The sequence below is a fragment of the Macaca fascicularis genome, chromosome 3 (genome assembly GCF_037993035.2).
Source record: "Macaca fascicularis isolate 582-1 chromosome 3, T2T-MFA8v1.1".
NCBI classification, from domain to species: Eukaryota; Metazoa; Chordata; class Mammalia; order Primates; family Cercopithecidae; genus Macaca; species Macaca fascicularis.
The window spans coordinates 30,826,399-30,847,032 of NC_088377.1; positions in this window are offsets into that span (position 1 = coordinate 30,826,399).

A 20,634-nucleotide genomic window follows, 5' to 3' on the forward strand; every position below is an offset into this window, starting at 1 on the left:
ATATTCAGATAACAAAGCCAGTATCATGGGAATACTTATAAAATAATAGATATCTTTAAAAAATAGACATTTAGCCACAGGTTAACTAAGAGCCTATTTTAGGAGTTTGTAAAATGACTACAGAACAAACATGAATAAAATTTTATGTTTTTTTATTTGCAAAAATAACTATGCAAATTTGTTTTAGGTTTCAGAGAATGACAAAAGGGAAAGTAGGAACCAAACTCTTTTGAAATGTTTTTATTTCTCTAAAAAAATCATTAAAATGAGTCAGAAGCATACAAATTTTACAGTCAACACAATCTGGAGTATTCTTGATAATAAAATACAAACAAACTCCACAATTCTTTCAAAATCTTCATTTTAATCACATCTATTCTAAATTTGTAAAACCATTTTAGACAACTTTTTCTGTCATCACTGTCGTTGAACAATTAATAAAAACCCACTGATGGTCTCCACAGGAAAAAAATATATAAACACAATGTATTGCATATAATTTCAGAGCGATCACTTATTGTTTTGTATAAAACTTACTCTTTGATCCAAATTTAAGGGCTTCTAGTGTAGAAGAATGTTTCTAACTAAATAAAGTAGGACCTACAAATGGCTTTTGAAATTTGACTACTACAGAAAAAATGGTAGTTTGTGCCTGGATGACACTGTAAACACATAGACTTTTCTTGGGCCCTTGATGCGGGGGGGATGGTAGTGGGAGGGGTGGAGAACACAGCTAGCAAGGTGTCTGCATTCATGTGCCAGAAAGGTCTCTGGAACTCTCTGCTCTTGTTTTTTCTTTACTCTCTCAACTCTCTTACTACTCATTCTCTGGGAGGCCCTGAATAGCACAAGAAGTAAAAAGGAGACTTACCTAATACATATATTCCTAATATACTCACTGTAGTAAACACAGCAAGAAAAGAAAATAACCTAACACGTTAAAGATTCTTACAAACTACATAAAACGAACTTACTTTTGTAAACAAATGAAAAGCCCTGTAAATATCAGGATATACTTATTTAACTGTTGCATATATGTGTTGAATAGTCTGAATAACCTAAAGTAATAGCCACATTTTAAGACACTGTAAATTCCCAGCTTGCTATTAAAACCAATATTATAATCCTAAATGTCATCTTAAGAAGCTCCATGGTTGTAGGATCACAAACATGTATGTTCTAATTGTCAGGCCTCAGAGCCCAAGCTAAGCCATCATATCCCCTGTGACCTGAACATATACATCCGGATGGCCTGAAGCAACTAAAGATCCACAAAAGAAGTGAAAATAGCCAGGCAGGCCCTGCCTTAACTGATGACATTCCACCACTGTGACCTGTTCCTGCCCCACCCTAACTGATCAGCTGACCTTATGACAATATACCCTCCAGCCCTTGCGTTAATGGACTTTGTGATATTCCCCGGCCCTTAAGAAGGTACTTTGTAATATTCTCCCTGCCCTTGAGAATGTACTTTGTAAGATCCACCCCCTGCCCACAAAAAATTGCCCCTAACTCCACCGCCTATCCCAAACCTGTAAGAACTAATGACAATCCCACCACCCTTTGCTGACTCTCTTTTCAGACTCAGCCCACCTGCGCCCAGGTGATTAAAAAGCTTTATTGCTCACACAAAGCCTGTTTGGTGGTCTCTTCACACGGACGTGCATGACGCTAATCATATAATCAAACTTAATTTTCCCTAATGAAAAATTAGAGTAAAATCAGCCATGAGTGATAGCCAAGTATCTTTTACACCAAGTTTATCAAAATAAGCTTTTAGGAGTGGAACAATTTTGATCAACTGTTTTAATATTTCAGAACTGCTTGCAACAGCGGCTACCATAAGTATGCATTTTTTTATGCATGCAACTTACAAGTGATAACTACCCAATGGAGCACTACAAATGTGGTCACATGGGTCTATTTTGCAAGTCACTTACCATATTGTGTATTCCATTCTCTTCTTGTTCAAATCTTGACATTGAGAGTTCTCTTCATCTCAGCAAGAGCTCCTGAAAAGTATTTTTAGATTATAAACATTGCATTTATGCATATACATACATTTCCCCTAAATAATGATCAATATCTTTTAGATATTTTCAATATTTATTAAGAGATACAGGTCCAGAAACAATCAGCAACTTAGTAGATTATCTCTAAGCACACTTCATTTTTATTGAATGCTGTCAAGGCACCAAAATGTATGTATTCACCTTTAAAAAGTGTTAAATTTGCATTTATTCTTTCATTCGCAGGGCTAACAGCTGGGTATTACTGTTGTTTTTGTTGTCGCTGCTTTAAGCAACTATCTGAGGTGTTAAGAGGTCCTAATTAAGTAAATTAAACAAACAGCATTAAGTTTCAAAATCAAAGTGTTAGAACAGATACCTGTTTGATCTGCAGATAACTAATGAGAACAACAGTACATCACAAACACATTTGATGTTATTCCTGCCACAGCATACTTGGTTTGATAAAAAGTATCTCACTCAAGTAACTGCCCAATATATTGCTCTGAGAGACCGAGAGGGAATTAACGATTTCATTCTAGTTTTTCCTGCCCATGTTTTGCAAATAAATGAATACATGGATGGATGGGTTTTTGAAACGCCAGCGATCTGTGTTACAGTGTAGCATCATCATTCCTGGGAGGAGCACGCTGTTTGCAGGGCTGAATCACACAACACAACACAACACAACAACAACAAACCAGGGATGAGTCATTTCAGGCCAATTCACAAATCATTATAGAAATAAGGTAATGACCGGCCAGGCGTGGTGGCTCATGCCTGTAATCCCAGCACTTTGGGAGGCCGAGGTGGGTGGATCACAAGGTCAGGAGATCGAGACCATCCTGGCTAACACAGTGAAACCCCGTCTCTACTGAAAATACAAAAAATTAGCCGGGCGCAGTGGCGGCGCCTGTAGTCCCAGCTACTAGGGAGGCTGAGGCAAGAGAATGGCGGGAACCCAGGAGGCGGAGCTTGCAGTGAGCCGAGATCGCGCGGCTGCACTCCAGCCTGGAAGACAGAAGGTAATGACCCAATGACTGACTTACGAGTTCCACAAAGATCACTTGAGAGACTTACATTTCGATGAGGAAAACAATACAGATATGTCTACAACTAATGATGAAACATGATGCAATGAAGTTAATTACATAAGAGTTCTTTCTTTCTGAATTGAACAGGGTAGTCATCACTGAGATAGAACTCAAGCTTTACCTACATGAAAAATTATCATGTTCAAACATAAAGTGAGAGAGGGAGAGAATAATCCAGATTAAAAGAATAATATGGGTTAGAAGGCAGAGGACAAGTGGGATGGGAGAACCTAAACACTGAATTTAACTTCAGCCCAAATCAGAGAGTGAGAGTAGGAGAAATAAATTGATGTTTATAAGGGGAATTAATAATCTCAGTTTAGTGCCTGTTGAATCTGTAGTGCCTATGGGAAATTCAGAACAAAAAGTTCAGGATGAATATCCAAATTCAAAGTAAAGATTGAGTCAGTTGCATGAAGGTGATAACTGAAGATTTGGGAGCATTTGAGCATTCTCTAACCACAGCATGGTAGGAGAATAAACCTGTGTCATGCCTGTATTTGAAAAGACAAGCAGCAAAGATAAGAATAGAAGATATGTTTGGAGAAGCAGCAAGGGAACCAAGAGATAATGTTTCTCAGATGTTACAAGAGGGTAAGAGTTTCCTCGAAAAAGAAAGTGGCCAGCATTGTTGATGATGCACGTAAGTAGCAGATTTAGCTTAGAAAGTCATTTGTACTTTTTGAGGGAGCAAGTAGTCTCATGAAGTGGTAGGGAAAGAAATCAAATTGCAAATTGATTAGGGTAAATTGGTCAATGCAGGAATTGGTCAAAATGAATAAGGAATTTAGTGAAAAAGCAGAGTCTGGAAACTTTTCGAGAGAGAAAGGCACATTGGAGAATGAAAGAAGGAAAGCAAGTGTGTCAAAGAATTAACACATCAGTTTAAAAGTATCACATTTTAATGTGATTTCTCTGTGCTATTTATTAAAGAGGTACATCAATCAAGCCTGATTTTCCAACCCCAGGATAATTAATGGATAACTTGAAACAACTAAATTTCAACATCTCAAGTTGTCTAATACTACCTACCTAATAGTCACTAAGAAAGAAAATGGATAAGGTGTGTGGTTTTAAAAAAAAACTATGATGATTAATTTTAGGTGTCAACTTTATTGGATTAAAGACTACCTGGAGAGCTAGTAAAGCATTAGTTCTGGGTGTGTCTAGCAGGATGATTCCAAAGGAGATTACTGTGTGAATCAGTGGATTGGGTGGGGAAGATCCACCCTCAATGTGGATGGACAAGGCAGAGGAAAGGTAAATTCTCATTCCCTCTCTCTCCTGGAGATAGGACACCCCTCTTCTCCTATCCTGGTGTCAGAGGTTTTCAAACCAGAGTGACTCCATCATGAGTGAGGGCTAGGAAAATGAGGCTGGGACTTGCTGGGCGGCATTCCCAGAAAGTTAGGTATTCCTAGCCTCTAGATGTTTACAGGCAAGGGAGCAGATTGATAATGTTTACTAAACAGACCCAGACTTAGGAGTGCCCTGATATCCTGTTATCTTCAGAAAAGACGCATTCCTAATTTTGCTTTAAATATCATAATATTGATTCTTGCAAAATATACTAATTAAGAAAATTAATCCTTTATCACAAACCCTTGTAGCAGAGCACATGTCCCCATGATCTTTTTTTATCCTATACATAAACGAGTATTGTCCCTAGTGCGGATGCATTTCTCCTCTTACTTTCAGGAACACCCCACTCTATTTACAGAGTAGCTGTACTTTCACTGCTTTACTTTATTAATAAACTTGCTTTTGCTTTGCATGGCGGACTCGCCCTGAATTTTTTCTTGTACGAGATCCAAGAACCCTCTCTTGGGGTCTGGATCAGGACCCCTTTCCTATAATACTTGGACACCAAAAATTCCAGGCTCTCCAGCATTTGGACCCTGGTATTTGCACCAGAGGCTCCTCAGGTTTTCAGGACATCAGCCTCAGACTGAGAGTTGCACCCTCGACTTCGCTGGTTCTGAGGCTTGAAGACTTGCACTGAACCATGCGACAGGCATCCCAGGATCTCCGGCTTGCGGATGGCCTGTGATAGGACTTCTCAGCCTCCATAATCACATGAGCCAACTCACCTAACAAATTACTTCTCATGTATCTATCTACATATGTATCTTATTGATTTTGTTTCTCTGGATAATGCTAATATAAATAACTTCACATTTTAAAAATATTTTTTGATAAAAGATGTATACTCATGTGAACAGAGGCTTACAAAGCTCTGAAACTCGATCTCATTATAAATCTTTCCAAAGACTATTATAGGACAAACCATCAGGAAAGGGGAAAATAAGATATTTCTGCCTTTTTATTTTTTTAGACTCTAAAACATGCATTTTTCTCACATGGAAAGTAATGGTGTAAGTCCACAAAGCATTTGGGAAACAAATGTTTTCCACCCAATTAATCTTCAGAAACAGTCCTAAGACTATTTTTCGAAGGATATAATGGCTGCTTACATAGCAGACAACCTGAAATTGATGTTCTACAAAATAACTGGATAGCGCTCTTGGTAAGTGTCAAATTCTTGATGCACAAAGAAAGATGGAAGAAATGTCAGATTGGAGGCAAAGTGCCTGACAGCTACCTGCAATGTTGGATCAGGGATCGGATCCTAGACTGAGGAAATAAGTTCTCAGGGAGACAACTAAGGAAACTTAAGTAGGTCTATAGATTAGTTAATAGGATGGTTTCAATGTTAATCTTTTGTTTTCAATAACTGTTCCTTGATTATGTAAGATGTTAACCTTTAAGGAAGCTGCTTAAAAACTGTAAGGAAATTTCTGTACTACTTTTGAAACTTTTTCATAAGTCTGAAATTATTTAAAAGTTTATTTTAAAGAATTCTAACTTAGGAATAAAATGAATGAAGAACAATTATCTGAAAAGAATAAGGAGAGCCAAAAGCCAAAATTAACAATGTAATTGCAGGTGTCATATTGCCATATTGCTTTGAAAATTGTTTTTTTTTTTGACCAGTTGAAAAATGGCCAAAACTAAGTGACAACAGGAAAACGTACCAATAATGCCAGGATCTTCAAGAAATAAATTCTTTGTTTACATGTGAAGTAGCCAGTGTATATCTTAGTAGAATAATTAAAAAAAAAAAAAAAAAACCTCAAAATGTGATTTTCAACCTGCATTTTCATGTGACTCCCCTAATGAAAGAGAGATGGTCAAGGCCAATTTTTAAGTTGCCATGCCGTATGATTTTGCATTTCGACTCCGTGAAAGACGCTAGTTATCATAAGCAAAACGCCGTCTGTGATTATGAAAATGTTGGTGGAATATTATTCGTGTTTCCCAGTAACAGTATTTCATAGAATCTGTTATGACAAAGAGGCAAGCAAAGTCCTGTTTAGACATAGAGGAAAGAGGAAACATTTCGATTACCTCCGCAAAGCCTGGACAAACAGCTGTCACCATGGTGAGAATGAGGAAAGGTGTGAGGGAGGAAGGGTCATTTGAAAGTAGTAAAGAATTATGAAAGGCACTGATTGAGGCATAAAGGAGAAGGACGTTTTAGGAAGAGAAAAAGCCTAAGCATAGGCATAGGATGGAAAATGACAGGGTTGTTTTGATTATTTATTTCCAATGAGAGGTGGAGGAGCTCCAAATTTGGAATTTCACTGAGTGATAGGATGTGAGGAAAACACTTTGGAGTCTAAAGAGCCTTAGGGCTTCCAACAAATTATGTGTTGCAAATAAACACTAACCTCTCTTACATTTAAGACCAGTTATATTAAATGCTGCTTAATGCATTTCTGTCTCCAAATTCAGCAACATTCCCTAGAATCCAGTATATGAAATGTATGCTTTAGTTGCCATTTCCAAAGTAGTGCTGGCAAATTTCCAAGTGCAGAACTTAAAATAATGCTCTAAGTGCATTGCTTTGTATGTAGCCCATTATTATTCACCTGTAGACTTCTTAAAAGGTCAATAATTCAAGAATCTAAACCAGTATCAAGTTGTCCACAAGGTTATACAACACTGAAAAACACAGCTAACTGGATATGGATTTCATTCTCACAGCAATTGCTAAGGTATTTTAGCAGCATTTGCTTCCCGAAACGCTAGTCTCAGAGTAGGTTTATTGGTCTGATGTAAAAAGTATTCTGTCAGTAAATACATTTGGTAAACATTGGGTCAAGTAAGGTTAATCAGATTTCTTTGCCGTAGGAGATACTAAAACCTTGAAAGGCCGGGTGCAGTGGCTAACGCCTATAATCCCAGCACTTTGGGCAGCCGAGGTGGGCAGATCACCTGAGGTCAGGAGTTCGAGACCAACCTGACCAACATGGCGAAACCCCATCTCTACTAAAAATACAAAAATTAGCCGGTCATGGTGGTGGGTGCCTGTAATCCCAACTACTTGGGAGGCTGAGGCAGGAGAATCACTTGATCCCGGGAGGCGGAGGTTGCAGTGAGCCAAGATTGTGCCATTGTACTCCAACCTGGGCAACAAAACAAGATTTCATCTCAAAACAAAACAAAAACAAACAAACAAACAAAAAACCTTGAAACAATGAATGAGAAATAAGGTATTAATGAAGAGGGAGATAAAATGCACTGTGACACAAACCCAGCAGAAATCTAGTGATAAAAGTGTTCTAGAGCACACACTTTGGAAAACTGTGAACCAAATGCATCTCTGCTTGGCCTCATTTTAAATATGTCAGACATTTGATGGAATAGCTTGTCCACATATTCATGAAGAAAGAGAAAATTTCTTCTAAACAACTAGATTTCTGCATACTTGTTATTGTCATTACAACGTTTCCAATTAATACCGTCTGTGGGAAAATTTTCTCTACTTGAGAAAATGCCTCTTAGTTTAAAGTAGAAATTGGTGAGAAAAAAAAATCACGAACAGATATGTCCTTTTCTGCCAATTTCTTCAGGGAACAAAAACTAGTTAGTCAACTGGAAGCCTGAGTTTTATCCATCTTATAATATAATTAAATCACTTAAAATAATCAGTTAGATGATAATGAAACACTGCAATAGGAAATCAAAAGCAAATCACTAGATCAGTTTCAAAAAAAGTATAAGAAATGGAGCAGTAGTTTGAGGACATTTATATATTTTACAGTTTAGTTTTCTCAGTCCTACTACATGCCAGTCATAACATATACATCCATGAAAAATGACTATATAATGTCAACACTTTGCAATTGGTTCACACTTTCAGATATTAGAAGCTAAAAAACAGAATAGATATCTATGCCAATCATGTTATGGTTCTCTGGCTTGAGAAGTGAAAAGCATATAAATGTCTATCACTAGAATCTGGGGCAGCAGAAAGAATGATACTCAACCAAAAACATTAATATGTCAAACTTAACTTGAAAATGTTAGTACATAGTCATCAGGTTGTTTCTCTAAGAAGTAACTTTTGTGATTGTAATAGGGATTGAGATTAAAGCTATTTATCATATCTACCATCACATTTATCACGTTTCTTAATCATGCAAGTGTTAATTAAAGTTTTCTTGGTACTTTCATCAGGCTGCTTACATAATAATTTTCAGTTTACAGCCATCTCAATTGACAAACAGTGAGATTATCCCTTCTCATGTGGATGATCAGAATTGCCAGTCATGGGACAGACACCATATACCCTTCAAAAGAAATCATGATGTATGTTTTAATACAACTTTTTATGTGGGGGATTTATTAGCATCCAAAGTCACCTCTTTTTCTTACACAGTTCTGGAGTTAGATCCTCCCAAACAAATAAATTACTTAATTGGGGTAGTCATCTCTTGTCCAGAAGTGACATGTTTTAGAAAGATGTGAGTCTTGAGGCAAATGCTGGATTTGATTGTTCTTACTCCTAATAAGAATGTATCTAACTTCACTCCAACTAAGTTGCTATTACATTATTTTTTCTCACGATTTTTGTTAATCTTCACTCTCCACAATACTCAGCAAACTCATGAGGAAGAAAGATTGTTTGACACAGTATGTACACAAAGTTTTTAATAAAGATGAATGATCCGAATAATATAATACTTGATTTCACAATATTGGAATGGTTAGATATAATATTAGAGTACAAAAATAACAGGTTGCTAAGGCAAAATTAGTCCTTTTTTCTTCTCTAAGCAATAAGGGTTTACCTTTTGCTCGATACTCCCTACCTTGAAAGGGAAGTGCTAGCCTTATGTGGCAGCCACCTGCAGTGAAGAAAACAGTCTTCAGTTTCCCTGCCTGGAAGGTTCTTCCCCCAGATACAGATGATATTAGCCTCATGTCTTCCAACTTGTTACTCAAGAATTATCCCTTCAGGGAAGTTCTCACCAACTACCCTACCTACAATTGTTGTTAACCTCCTGGGCTCAAACGGATCCTCCCACTTCAGCCACCCAAGTAGCTGGGACTAGAGGTATGTGCCATCATGTCTGGCTAATTTTTGTACTTTTTTTGTTGGTACAGACAGGGTTTCACCATGTTGCCCAGGTCTTGAATCCCTTAGCCTAAGCGATCTATCCGTCTCAGCCTCCCAAACTGCTGGTATTACAGGCATGAGCCGCTGTACCTAGCATCTCTTTATCACTATCAACACACGGTATACTTTATCTACTTATATTATTTATTACCTACTTACAGAACTAAAATGTAGGCTCCACAAAGATAAGGAGTTTTGTCTTTTTCTTTTAGTTCTACATCACCAGCACCTAGGACAGTTCATGAGTCATAACAGGTACTCAATAAATAATCATTGAATGACTAAATCACCATCATCATAAAAAAAAAAATCTTCTATGTACACAGATAATTCTGCTAGTTGGTGCACTTTGTTAAATAACTACATATCCAAAGCCCTTTAAAAGTTCAACAGAAATTATTAAATGCTGACATAGGGAGACGTAAGCATTGGACAATCAATAAAATGGATAACCAATAAAATTAATATCGGACAATCAATAAAATGTGATAAAATATGAATTATGATGAATGAATGTTCATGTAATGTGTAAAAACAACTAAAATAAAACACCTTAAAAAAGAATAGTAAAACAAAATGGATATTGGAAGAAAATATTAACAGTCTCTGTTATATCTATATCTCTCTAAATTTTAAACACAGACTCGTCTTTTTTCAATGTTTTTTCTTCCTAAGTCCCAATGAGCACACTCAAATTGGTCATCTAGTTATTACATTCTTTATCCAGGTTTTATATTAATTTGCTATTATTTTATTTTATGGCTCGTCTTTTCAACTTGGTTGTAGGTTTCTGGAAGGCAAGATCACGTACAACGGTGGTCCTACAGCATCTAACTCAGGAGTAAATGCACTGCCAGCCTTGATTACACATGTGTTGATTGGTTGACTCATGTATGGTATCAAATATGGAATGTATAGATATTGACATATGGTATTAAATATAGTATCTATAGAAGTAGGTCTCTGTCACCTTCAAGCCAATGAGGTCTATAAAATGACACTAAGGAACCAAGCAAAAGAGATGAGCACTTCCAGCACTTACTCTACAATAATATGTCATTTAGGATATCATGAGACGTTCTAATTCAAAGTTGAAGGAGAAGTCACATTTTACAAACAAAGGACACACAACTATGAAACCAAAGGCACTATCTTAGAAACAATTTTCAAAGACATTTAATTTTTTTATATATCAAATATCAAAATTAGGAAAATGATATTCAACATCATTAATACTTGCACAATATGAAATTTACTTAAAGAAACTTTATTGTCAAACATTTGGGTTATCTTTAAATTTTTGTTATATGTAAGTCTAAAATGTACTTTAGCTAAATTTCTGTATGATCATAGAATTCATAATTTTTTTCCACATCATATATTGAGTAGCTTCCATGCTTAGTCTTGGACTTCCAAAAGGCCAGTGAGTCATACTTGGGAAGTCTGTAGCACAGTTTAAACATGTGATTATATTAGAAATCTGAGAGCACTCTGGTTTTTTACCAGGAGTAAGATCCTTGCAGTAGATTTAAAATACATAACACGTGATGCAGTTTCCAACAGATGATATAAAGCCATTACCAGTATAAAAAAAAGTATAAAGCTACTTTTTCCTGAAAGAGAATTTGTGAAGTCCTCAAATAGCAATGACATACAATTTCTTGAAATAATGATATTTAATATACTATATTTGGAATAGCACCATGAAAGTCATAAAACACCTGCCTATCACTCAAAAACAGTGCTCTGCTAATTAAATTCAAAACCTGAAGGAATTAAGCTTACTTTCAAAATTATCTCCTTAGCCAAAAGTTTTGGAGAATAATCTAAACATTGTTCAGGGCCACCGGAGTCTGACAGTCAAAGAGAGAAATCAGACTAAAATGGTAAGGACATTTATCAATAGCAAAAATTGCATGCCAAAACATAAAACAGAAACGAATATGAAAGCTGCATTTAAGTCACGACTGATTTGAGAAGAGTTGTGACTATTTAAAATATGTAAACCATCTTGAATGTTAGTTATTCAGCAATAAATGCCAAGTATTTAGGCATTTAAAGATTTTAAGATGGTCAATATTTGCATTGGCATGTTTAAAATGCTCTCTTTTTAATTAAGGAATGCAACCTTAAAGGCTAATAGTAGAATGAATGGAGCTATATTAAGTTTTGAGCCACTTAAAAAAATGTAATATCTACTCATATTTTATTTAATACAAATTTAATTATATACATATATATTTTTTAAAAATGTACCAGCAGTTTATTAAGTTTCATTAAAACATCACATTTGGATAATTAGTGAGATCACATTGAGTAATAGATTAATGTGCCATCTTTCAATCTGGGAACATGGTATGTCTTTTAATTGATTATATATGTTTAGTAGATCATATTTCAGCCAACTTTCAGCACAAAAAATCAAAGTCAAACAACAAAAATGCTAGTGTATCTAAAAAGCCTTTCTGAGAAACATACTACATGCAAGTAAATGAAACAAAATCCAGAATCATTTCATGGAAATCTTTCAGGATAGACAATCACTTGGAAACTACATCTGCCATAAACAGGAGCAAGGGTATCTTGGGGGAGGGGATTAAGTTAAAAGGGATGATGCCAAATTTTAGATCATGCATTCATATTTCGGAGAGAATAAGAAATCGACATGTCATATAAACGCCTGTTCTAAATCTAGGTAAAATACATTTCAGAGAAACTTGTTTTGATAACACAAGTTCCTGTTTGTCTCCCAATCAGAATGGTAGCACTAATAATCTCATATTTTAAAATTCAATTTAATCAGCTTTTAGCGATGTACCAAATATTGGTTGGAACACAGGTGAGATAGTATTCCTTGCTGTATGTTTTACCCATCTTTTGTTTAGGAGGAAACAGTTTTTTAAGAAACAAATTATCTGTCACTTGACATGTCTTCTTTTCTAATAGAAAAGGAATTATTTACTTAAAAAATTGAATTTACATTATTTGTATAAAGTTCTAGCAACTATGTACTTATTCACATAGACTAACCTTCAAAAATTGTCTACAATTTGTTTTTACTTCACATTATCACCAGTTACCAATTTACAATGTATACTTTTACTTTTAATCATTTAAGAACTATTTTATAGAGTTTATTCTTAACAAAGATCAATACAAATACCATCTATATCCTATATAAATATATTTTCAATAACTGAAATTACAACCTTTGGTGAAACATTACTCCTAAAAACAAATACATTTGGTAAATATATCTTATAAATTTATCTTAAAAATTTATGAGCAAAGTATGAGTACACATTACTATGAATGTGTACTATTAATAACTTTCCCACAACCAAACACTTTAAATTCAGGGTAGCCAAGGTCATGATTCGGGAGAAAATTACAGAAAGAACTTTTCAAATTTTTGCCATGTCCATATTGTTCAGAGGTATCATTCTCAAAACATATTAAATTTTAACTTGTAGTATATATACAAAGTGGTCATTTCAATGTGAAAGAATTCTAGCATTTGCAAACAATAAAAGAACAGATTTTCTCATGTTGCAACATCAAAGCAACCAGCCATTTTGTTATACTGGATGCCCCAGGTTCAAAGGCTTAAATCGCCATATCCTCATGAGACCACCCGGCATTTATTTCTTTTAATATCTCTTGTTGAAAACATGACAGCGATCAGGCACAAAGCGCCACAGTGCACTCTACTTTAAATGCCCCATCTTGTCATAATTGTTCTTTTTAAAGAGAAGAGTCCTTAATATATTAATGAGCACTATTGTGAAGTAAAAAGGCCTCACCACAAAGGATGGCCACGTCCCCTGAACTGATGTAGATTTCAGCTTAGAAACTAGAAGGGAATTGAGATACTTAAACAATCAATCAATAGTCACCTCTCCAAGAATGGTGTGAACCCGGGAGGCGGAGTTTGCAGTGAGCTGAGATCGTGCCCCTGCACTCCAGCCTGGGTGACAGAGCAAGACTCTGTCTCAAAAAAAAAAAAAAAAAAAAAGAGGTTACCTCTCCAAAAGCAGGATTGTTTAATAATGAGAGAATAAAATATCAGTTTTAAGTTGACATCTTTGTTTAAAACAGTATTTTTGATTCATCAAAGTTCTCATCTCATTACTTTGTACAATACACTTAGTGTAATCCATTAGGTATCTTCTGGATTCTGTATTATTTTCTCACATGTAAAACATGTACAACTGTGTCTGCCTCTTGTTGAGCTGGATATCACAAGGGGCAAGAACTGGCCTTGGGCATAGCAAAAGGACCCACTGGGGACACAGAAACAAGTCAGTGAAACAAACCGCAGTTACTTTTGCACCAACCTGAAACATAGAAAAGGGAAATAATGCTTGTTTTGCTTTGTCTCCTAGTAGCTCGTGGCTAAATGTTTTATAAATATCATAAATGAAGGAATTAGTAGCGAACATTAAGACTAAAAAGTGACTAAATAGCTTTAAATAAATCTTAGGTAAAATGTTTTACGTATGCTTAGATTAAGTATTTAGAAAAGTATAAATAACTTAGTCTATTATGTTTTCTTCTCAACTAAGTTTTTCAATTATTTGTACAAAAATCTCATCTCCATGACACTTTCTGTGCTGGGATGCAGAATGTTCAGACAGAGTAAAACATTCCTCTTACAGATGCTGGTGGAACCAATGTTATCCCTGGAGAGATACTATACATGTTCACCAGAACTTCTGATTCAATAATTCTACAACAAAACCATGTCTCCATCACACAATATCACCCAAAGCAGCTTTTATTAATTGGGTTGGGGTTAAAGTACATATTCTCCTGAATGCACATATCTCAATAACTTGATCAATGCAATTATCTTGAAAATGAATAGAAGCCATGAATACAAAGATAGAAGACATATACATAACTATTAAAATCTCTGACAGGGTATTTTTCAAAAAAAATAAATTGCTATGAAGTAAGCTATTACTTGTACTGGTAGTTGCTAAACAAAGCAGAAATGGGACAGAAAAGAGAAAACAATATGAAAGTAATCACTGAGAGAACCACAAAATTCCAGGAAAAATATCTGAAATTAGTAGCAATCAGGAGTTGAAGGCTGGAGCAAAAATGGCTCCTTGGAGCGGCACGCATAAGAAAAGTGACTTTCCAGGAGATGCTTCTAATTCTGTAGTCTATAGAGGAAGGAATGTCTTCTGCGGGGAGCTGCCCTTGCTCCTCCTCTGTTGACACACATATTTCAGGAAGGTTAAATATAACTCCTTTCTGGAAAAATATCCTATAACCTTCCCAAGAGAGTTAATGGCTCTTGTTCAGTATTTTCAAGAATTTGGGTCGTCATATGGCTGGATTGTAATTATTTACTCATTACTTTTTTCCCCCAGACCAGCACGGGCACTCTCTCTCTCAGGGTGAGAACTGTATTTTAATCATCTTAGCATTTCTCAAGCTTAATCATAGTACAGTATTCAAATTTTTCCAATTTTTTGCTTAGCATAGACCTATGCATTTATTCTGTCTCTCCTTCAGAATTTTTAAGGACAATATTCTTTGTTCTCACACTAATGGCAACTATTTTAGACTACATCTGAATTATGTAGAATAAATATATTAACAGCCTTTTATTTCCTTACCTCTTCCTAATAAGTGGAACACCCAGACTTTACCTCTAACTAATGTACCTTATTTTTTGTAGGCACACGTCCTGGTTCCCTGTTCATGTTACGCAGTCTAATTGGGGATTAACATAGTTATGCACCTAGAAATGGTTATCACATCCTCTCTCTATTGTCTCTTAACCATTTAAACCTTCCAGTTCTAGCTCTGAGGCGTTAAAAAAAAAACACACAATTAATGTAGCAAAGTTATTGTTAAACTTTCACATTACCAGAGTGAAGTCAGAATAATATGATTCTCAAAATAAACTTTCTGGAATGACACTGAACTGAATGGACAGGCTGTTGTAATTCTGTCATTGGACAAAAAATGACATTAACCAGAAGTTAGCCCTCCGATTAGGAGTCTAAAAATAGCTGTTATCCTAACAAATCAATGACTGTATACTTTTATATTTAAGTATTATATATGTGTGTGTATGTATATACACACACCTGCATTTGTATACATATTTGTGTGTATATGTGCACATATACATATATACGCACATTTATGTTTTTGTATACATATCTGTGTTTGTAAATGAGTGTACACACATACATTATACACTCAAATATAGAAGTGTGTATGTTGGATCCCCACTTGGAGAGACACTCAAACAAGTCCTAACACAGGGTAGAAAGAGGGGAAATACGATAAGAGAAGAGAACATTTTCTGCAAAAATTTAAAAGCATGTAGAAAGCCAAAAGCAGAGAGAAGGTTTGGTCTAGTGGCAGATTGCTTTTTTCCTTTCATTCTGTATTCTTGACCTACAGACTGAGGGGTAGAGTGGAGGGGAGATGGTGCGAGAGTGGAAGGGAGATGGTGCGAGACTGGAGGGGAGATGGTGAGAGAGGCTGCAGAGGGCTGAGTGTTGATGCTGGACTGCTTCCTTCTTCTGGACACTGTGGCTTTCTCAGAGGTGGTGAAGGAGGAAACCCACAAAAGGGCAGGAATGGAACATAGCTGAGTCCTTTCAATCCTGGGAGCTCAGATGTGGTGCTGGCAGGCCACCATCTGCGGGCCGTGGTTAGAGTGTTGGAGCGCCTGTCTTCATCTGGTGAGCAGCCCCGAAAGCGCCTCTGGTGAAGGCTCTGACTTGATGGCAGTGCCATTCAAATGGCAGCATCCTGAGGTTTCGCCCATGGGCGTTAAAGAGAGGAAAAATTCTCTCTGGTCTGCTTACCAAATTTTTTGTATTTAGAATAACTAGTTTTCTCATCCTGAGAACTAATGACTTAAGGCAGTTATAAACAAAGTATCTGTTTGAAATTCAGAGTTTAGTCTGTATGGCTAGGGGCAACCTTATTTAGCAGCACAAATTATGTCTAAATGTGGAAAGAGACAGGTGGTCAGTGTAGAAAATTATACCAAAAGATCTTTTTCCCTTGGCTGACAGAGTGAGCTCTTTGAAAATGAGGGCGAGCTGGTCAGTTATCAGGGAAAGGTTGTTCAGGGACAGTGAGAAGACAGGGAAATTCTTTAAACACTCTGGAATGCTCTCTAGAGGCGAGAAACAGGGTCTGGTTTTTGCTCTGCTAGGCTCTATTTTTAATCTTTTGTTACTTTATTTTCCACAATAAAATACAATATAAATTGTGAATATAAACTTTTGTTACTTGTTTTGTAATATTTGGTCACACAGTGTGTGTAGCCCCTAATAATTTTCCATAGCAAATATTCATTATTAGAAAAATGTAGTACCGACTTCTAAACTTCCTGAGTCACCCTCGCCTCATGTATAAAAGGTGAAAATGATGAGGCCAGCCATGAATGGTTGTTAAATTTGGTATTATGAATATATGCTGTTATTTGGGAGAAGAATTTTGTTTTTCCAATGGCCTGTGAATAATCAGTTTAACTCCCAAACAGTTGAATGTAGTTGGAAAAAGAAGAAAACAGAAATGTAATTTAGATTGTAACATTGAGCAGCAGCAACATACAGCCTAAGATGGGTATAATTTAGATGTATCTAGTGTACTGGGTACCATTGCTGATGAAACTTGCAAGAAGGTGAAAGTAACATATTTTATATGTTCAAGCCTCATGTCTATCTTAGAGATTTAAAACCACAAGTCCTCAGACTGCATTTTTATCTGATGTTATATTGTTAAAGCAGGGCCTTAAGATATGACTGGTTTGGTTGCCTGGAGTATAAAATCAACACAACTAACAAGCGAGTTGGAGGACTAGTCAGTCATAAACATTGGGGTTTATGGAAGATGTTTAATCTCTCAGCTACAAGTGAGGCTGAACAAATGGAGAACAGGAGAACAAATTCCAAAAGGTTGCATGAAATTCTACTTCCAGGGAAAGGCCAGGAAGCAAATCACTATCAAGGAAGAAGCTTTGTGTGCTTATGTAATTACAACGCCCTCACCTGGGCCACAAAAGACAGATGAATCTCCTTTGTGAGTTGGTATATTTTAAACTATATTTGACAGTGAATATTATCCGCTAGATGGAAAGCTCTCTTCATGAACACAGAAAAGCCTAACATATTTCTTCAGACAGAGGAAAACTTTATACCATTGTCCTGATTGATCAAAGTAGTTGCTCTTTCCCTCCAGATATTGAATAAGCAGATGAAGAGCCCGACCACAACAGCTCCTGAAGGAGGCTTTTCTCCACGGTCATTTTCCCCAGCGGATCCTTCTTGCCACTGCCAAAACTCAAAAGGTGGAGGTCTCTTAGCCTCTTGGTGCTGGAATATGGGCATGTGACATGGCAGTAAGGTGTCTTCAAGCCACAGTAGGATATTCAACCCTCACTGACATTTTAAACCCAAGATTTTATATCTGTTTCCAACTTTCCATTTCTACTGCTATTGCCTTTGTTCATTCATGAGTTCACTTAGGAAATGTCTAAGTATCTACTCTGTTAGACACACATTAGAAAAAGGCAGATACGATCCCTACCTTCATTTTCTTTACAGTCATCTGCCTTATAAAAATAAAAGACTGATGAAATGGTTGAAAGTGTCAAGATTTACAAAGACCCACCTGGTAGACTACTTTAGCTCAATTTGATATCGTAGCCATTTACCACCCCTTGCTGCCCTCTGAGAGAGAGCACCGTCAGAGGGAAAGACAGGTTCCAAGATGTGCCCAAGATCATGCAATCTTCAGTGGAAAGGCTGGCCAGACCAGATCCCAAATGCAACAAGAAACTGCTCTAGTTCTTCTCCTTCTACACTAGGGCTTTTCAAGTGTTTTTTTGTTTGTTTGTTTTGGTTTGGTTTTGGTTTTTTTCTTTTTTCATTTTCCTGGGAGGTCACCACGTCACCTGGAGGAATTTTCAGGTTCTTGCAGATAGCGTTCTGCAGTATTCCTTGTGTAAAGACCAAATAAGATGAAAGATCTAATATACTTAGAAAATTTAAAACATGTGCTTGGTTCTATTGTTTGTTTTTGTGCTTACCTACATTTGGGAATTGAAGAAAGGAAGAACTGTTCTAAACATTAGAAAGAAAAGATATTATCTTCATGCTATTAAAGCTTGCACAATCATTTTTACGCAAGGACAAGTAGATATTCATTGTCAAGAAATTCCTTTACACATCATAAATATATACACATCCCTTTGCTTGTGAATGAAGTTTTTGTGTATCCTTTTTTCTCCCTTAATTAAAATGGAAAATGTTTTGAGCCTTTTGTTACTTTATATTCCACAGATGTTCCAATAAAATTTTTAAAATTACAAAAACAAACACTGATGCTAGTTTTACAATATTTATTTATATAGTGTGGGTGGTCCCTAAAAACTTTCCATGGCCAATATTTGTTATTAGGAGAACTATTTATTATTCCTTACAAAGATATTTAAAGGGGAAAGACACTTTAGTTTGACAGACATGCCTGGATCATTGCTAGTAGCCCTATCTCCATTATGAATAAGATGCTCGTTGGGTTTTTTACTGGGAGGGTATCTATTTCTTGATATGACTCAAAATCACCAGTGAAGTGGTTTGGAAACTTGATGTATGTTTTGGTGAGAAGTTTTCAATGGGACATGAGAGTTTGTGTGTATGTGTGTGGTGTGTGTGTTTTAGTTTGAATGCTGACAAGTTTGGGGGATTCTGTTTAAGAATATTATACTCTGAACATATATGTTACAGCCCTTAACCCTAGATTAATCATCTGTGATCTTGGGGATATCAGTAAGTTCTTGAATCTGGGTTCATACAAAATGGAAGAGTTGGACATTCTTGCATCATTCTTATCAGGGAGGGCTATATGAAGGATGGGCTTCTTAAGCTGGGCTCTAAAGAACTGCCAGGACTTTGGTACACTCATACATGATTTTTCTTATGATTTTCATTATGTCGACCTTCAGTGGAAGAACTTTTCAACAAACAAATGCTTGTTGGAGGACAATTCCAGATCACTTTGCCCAGAAAGAATAGCCGACATTGTGATTCCTTTCCTCCATTTCAATCTTTCTACCACTACTAGCTTAAAGGAAATTTATGCAATAGGTAGTTTCAGCTACTCATTCACCAAGTCCAGAATGCACATCACCCCTTATGCGTCTTTGACCATCCTGTCATTCTAAGAATCCCCCCCACCCAGAGGGCACCTCTCCCTTCTTCATAAATTCACCTGTTCTTCAACTCAAACACTTTGGTGTAAAGTTTTCATAAATGCATAAGCCAATCTTCAATTTTTTGTTTTTTTGAGATAGAATCTTGCTTTGTCACCCAGGCCGGAGTGCAGTGGTGCAGTCTTGGCTCACTACAACCTCTACCTCCCAGGTTCAAGCGATTCTCCTGACTCAGCCTCCTGAGTAGCTGAGATTACAGGTAGGTGCCACCACCCTGGGCTAATTTTTGGATTTTTTAGTAGAGATGGGGTTTCACCATGTTGGTCAGGCTGGTCTCAAACTCCTGACCTCAAGATCCGCCAGCCTTGGCCTCCCAAAGTGCTGGGATTACAGGTGTGAGCCACTGTGCCCGGCCTCAACTTTCCATCTCTGATGGCTTCTGTTACTTTTAGAATACAATTCAATTTCTACAACATGACAAAGAAGATTCTTTGTAATACGGGCATTGCCTCTAGCCTAATTTATTAATTTATTAACAGATAATTAATAATAACATATAATGTACCAGGTAGTGGGCCAAAATAATGAATCAGACACTGAAGGCCCCTATCATCATGGAACTTGCATTCTAGTGGGAAAAACAGATAATGAGAAGCAAATAAACAAACACATTGAAATGATAATGTCAGACAGTGATATGAAGAAAATCAAGTAGGAACAATGTATAACAGAACGGGGGAGGTGGTGGATCAAGGACGACTTTGAAGAAAGTACATTTCAACAGAAACTGAATGACAAGAAGATGTCAGCCACGTCCAAATCCAAGCGGGCGGGGGGGTGGGGGAGCGGCGGGAAGCATTATAGGCAAGA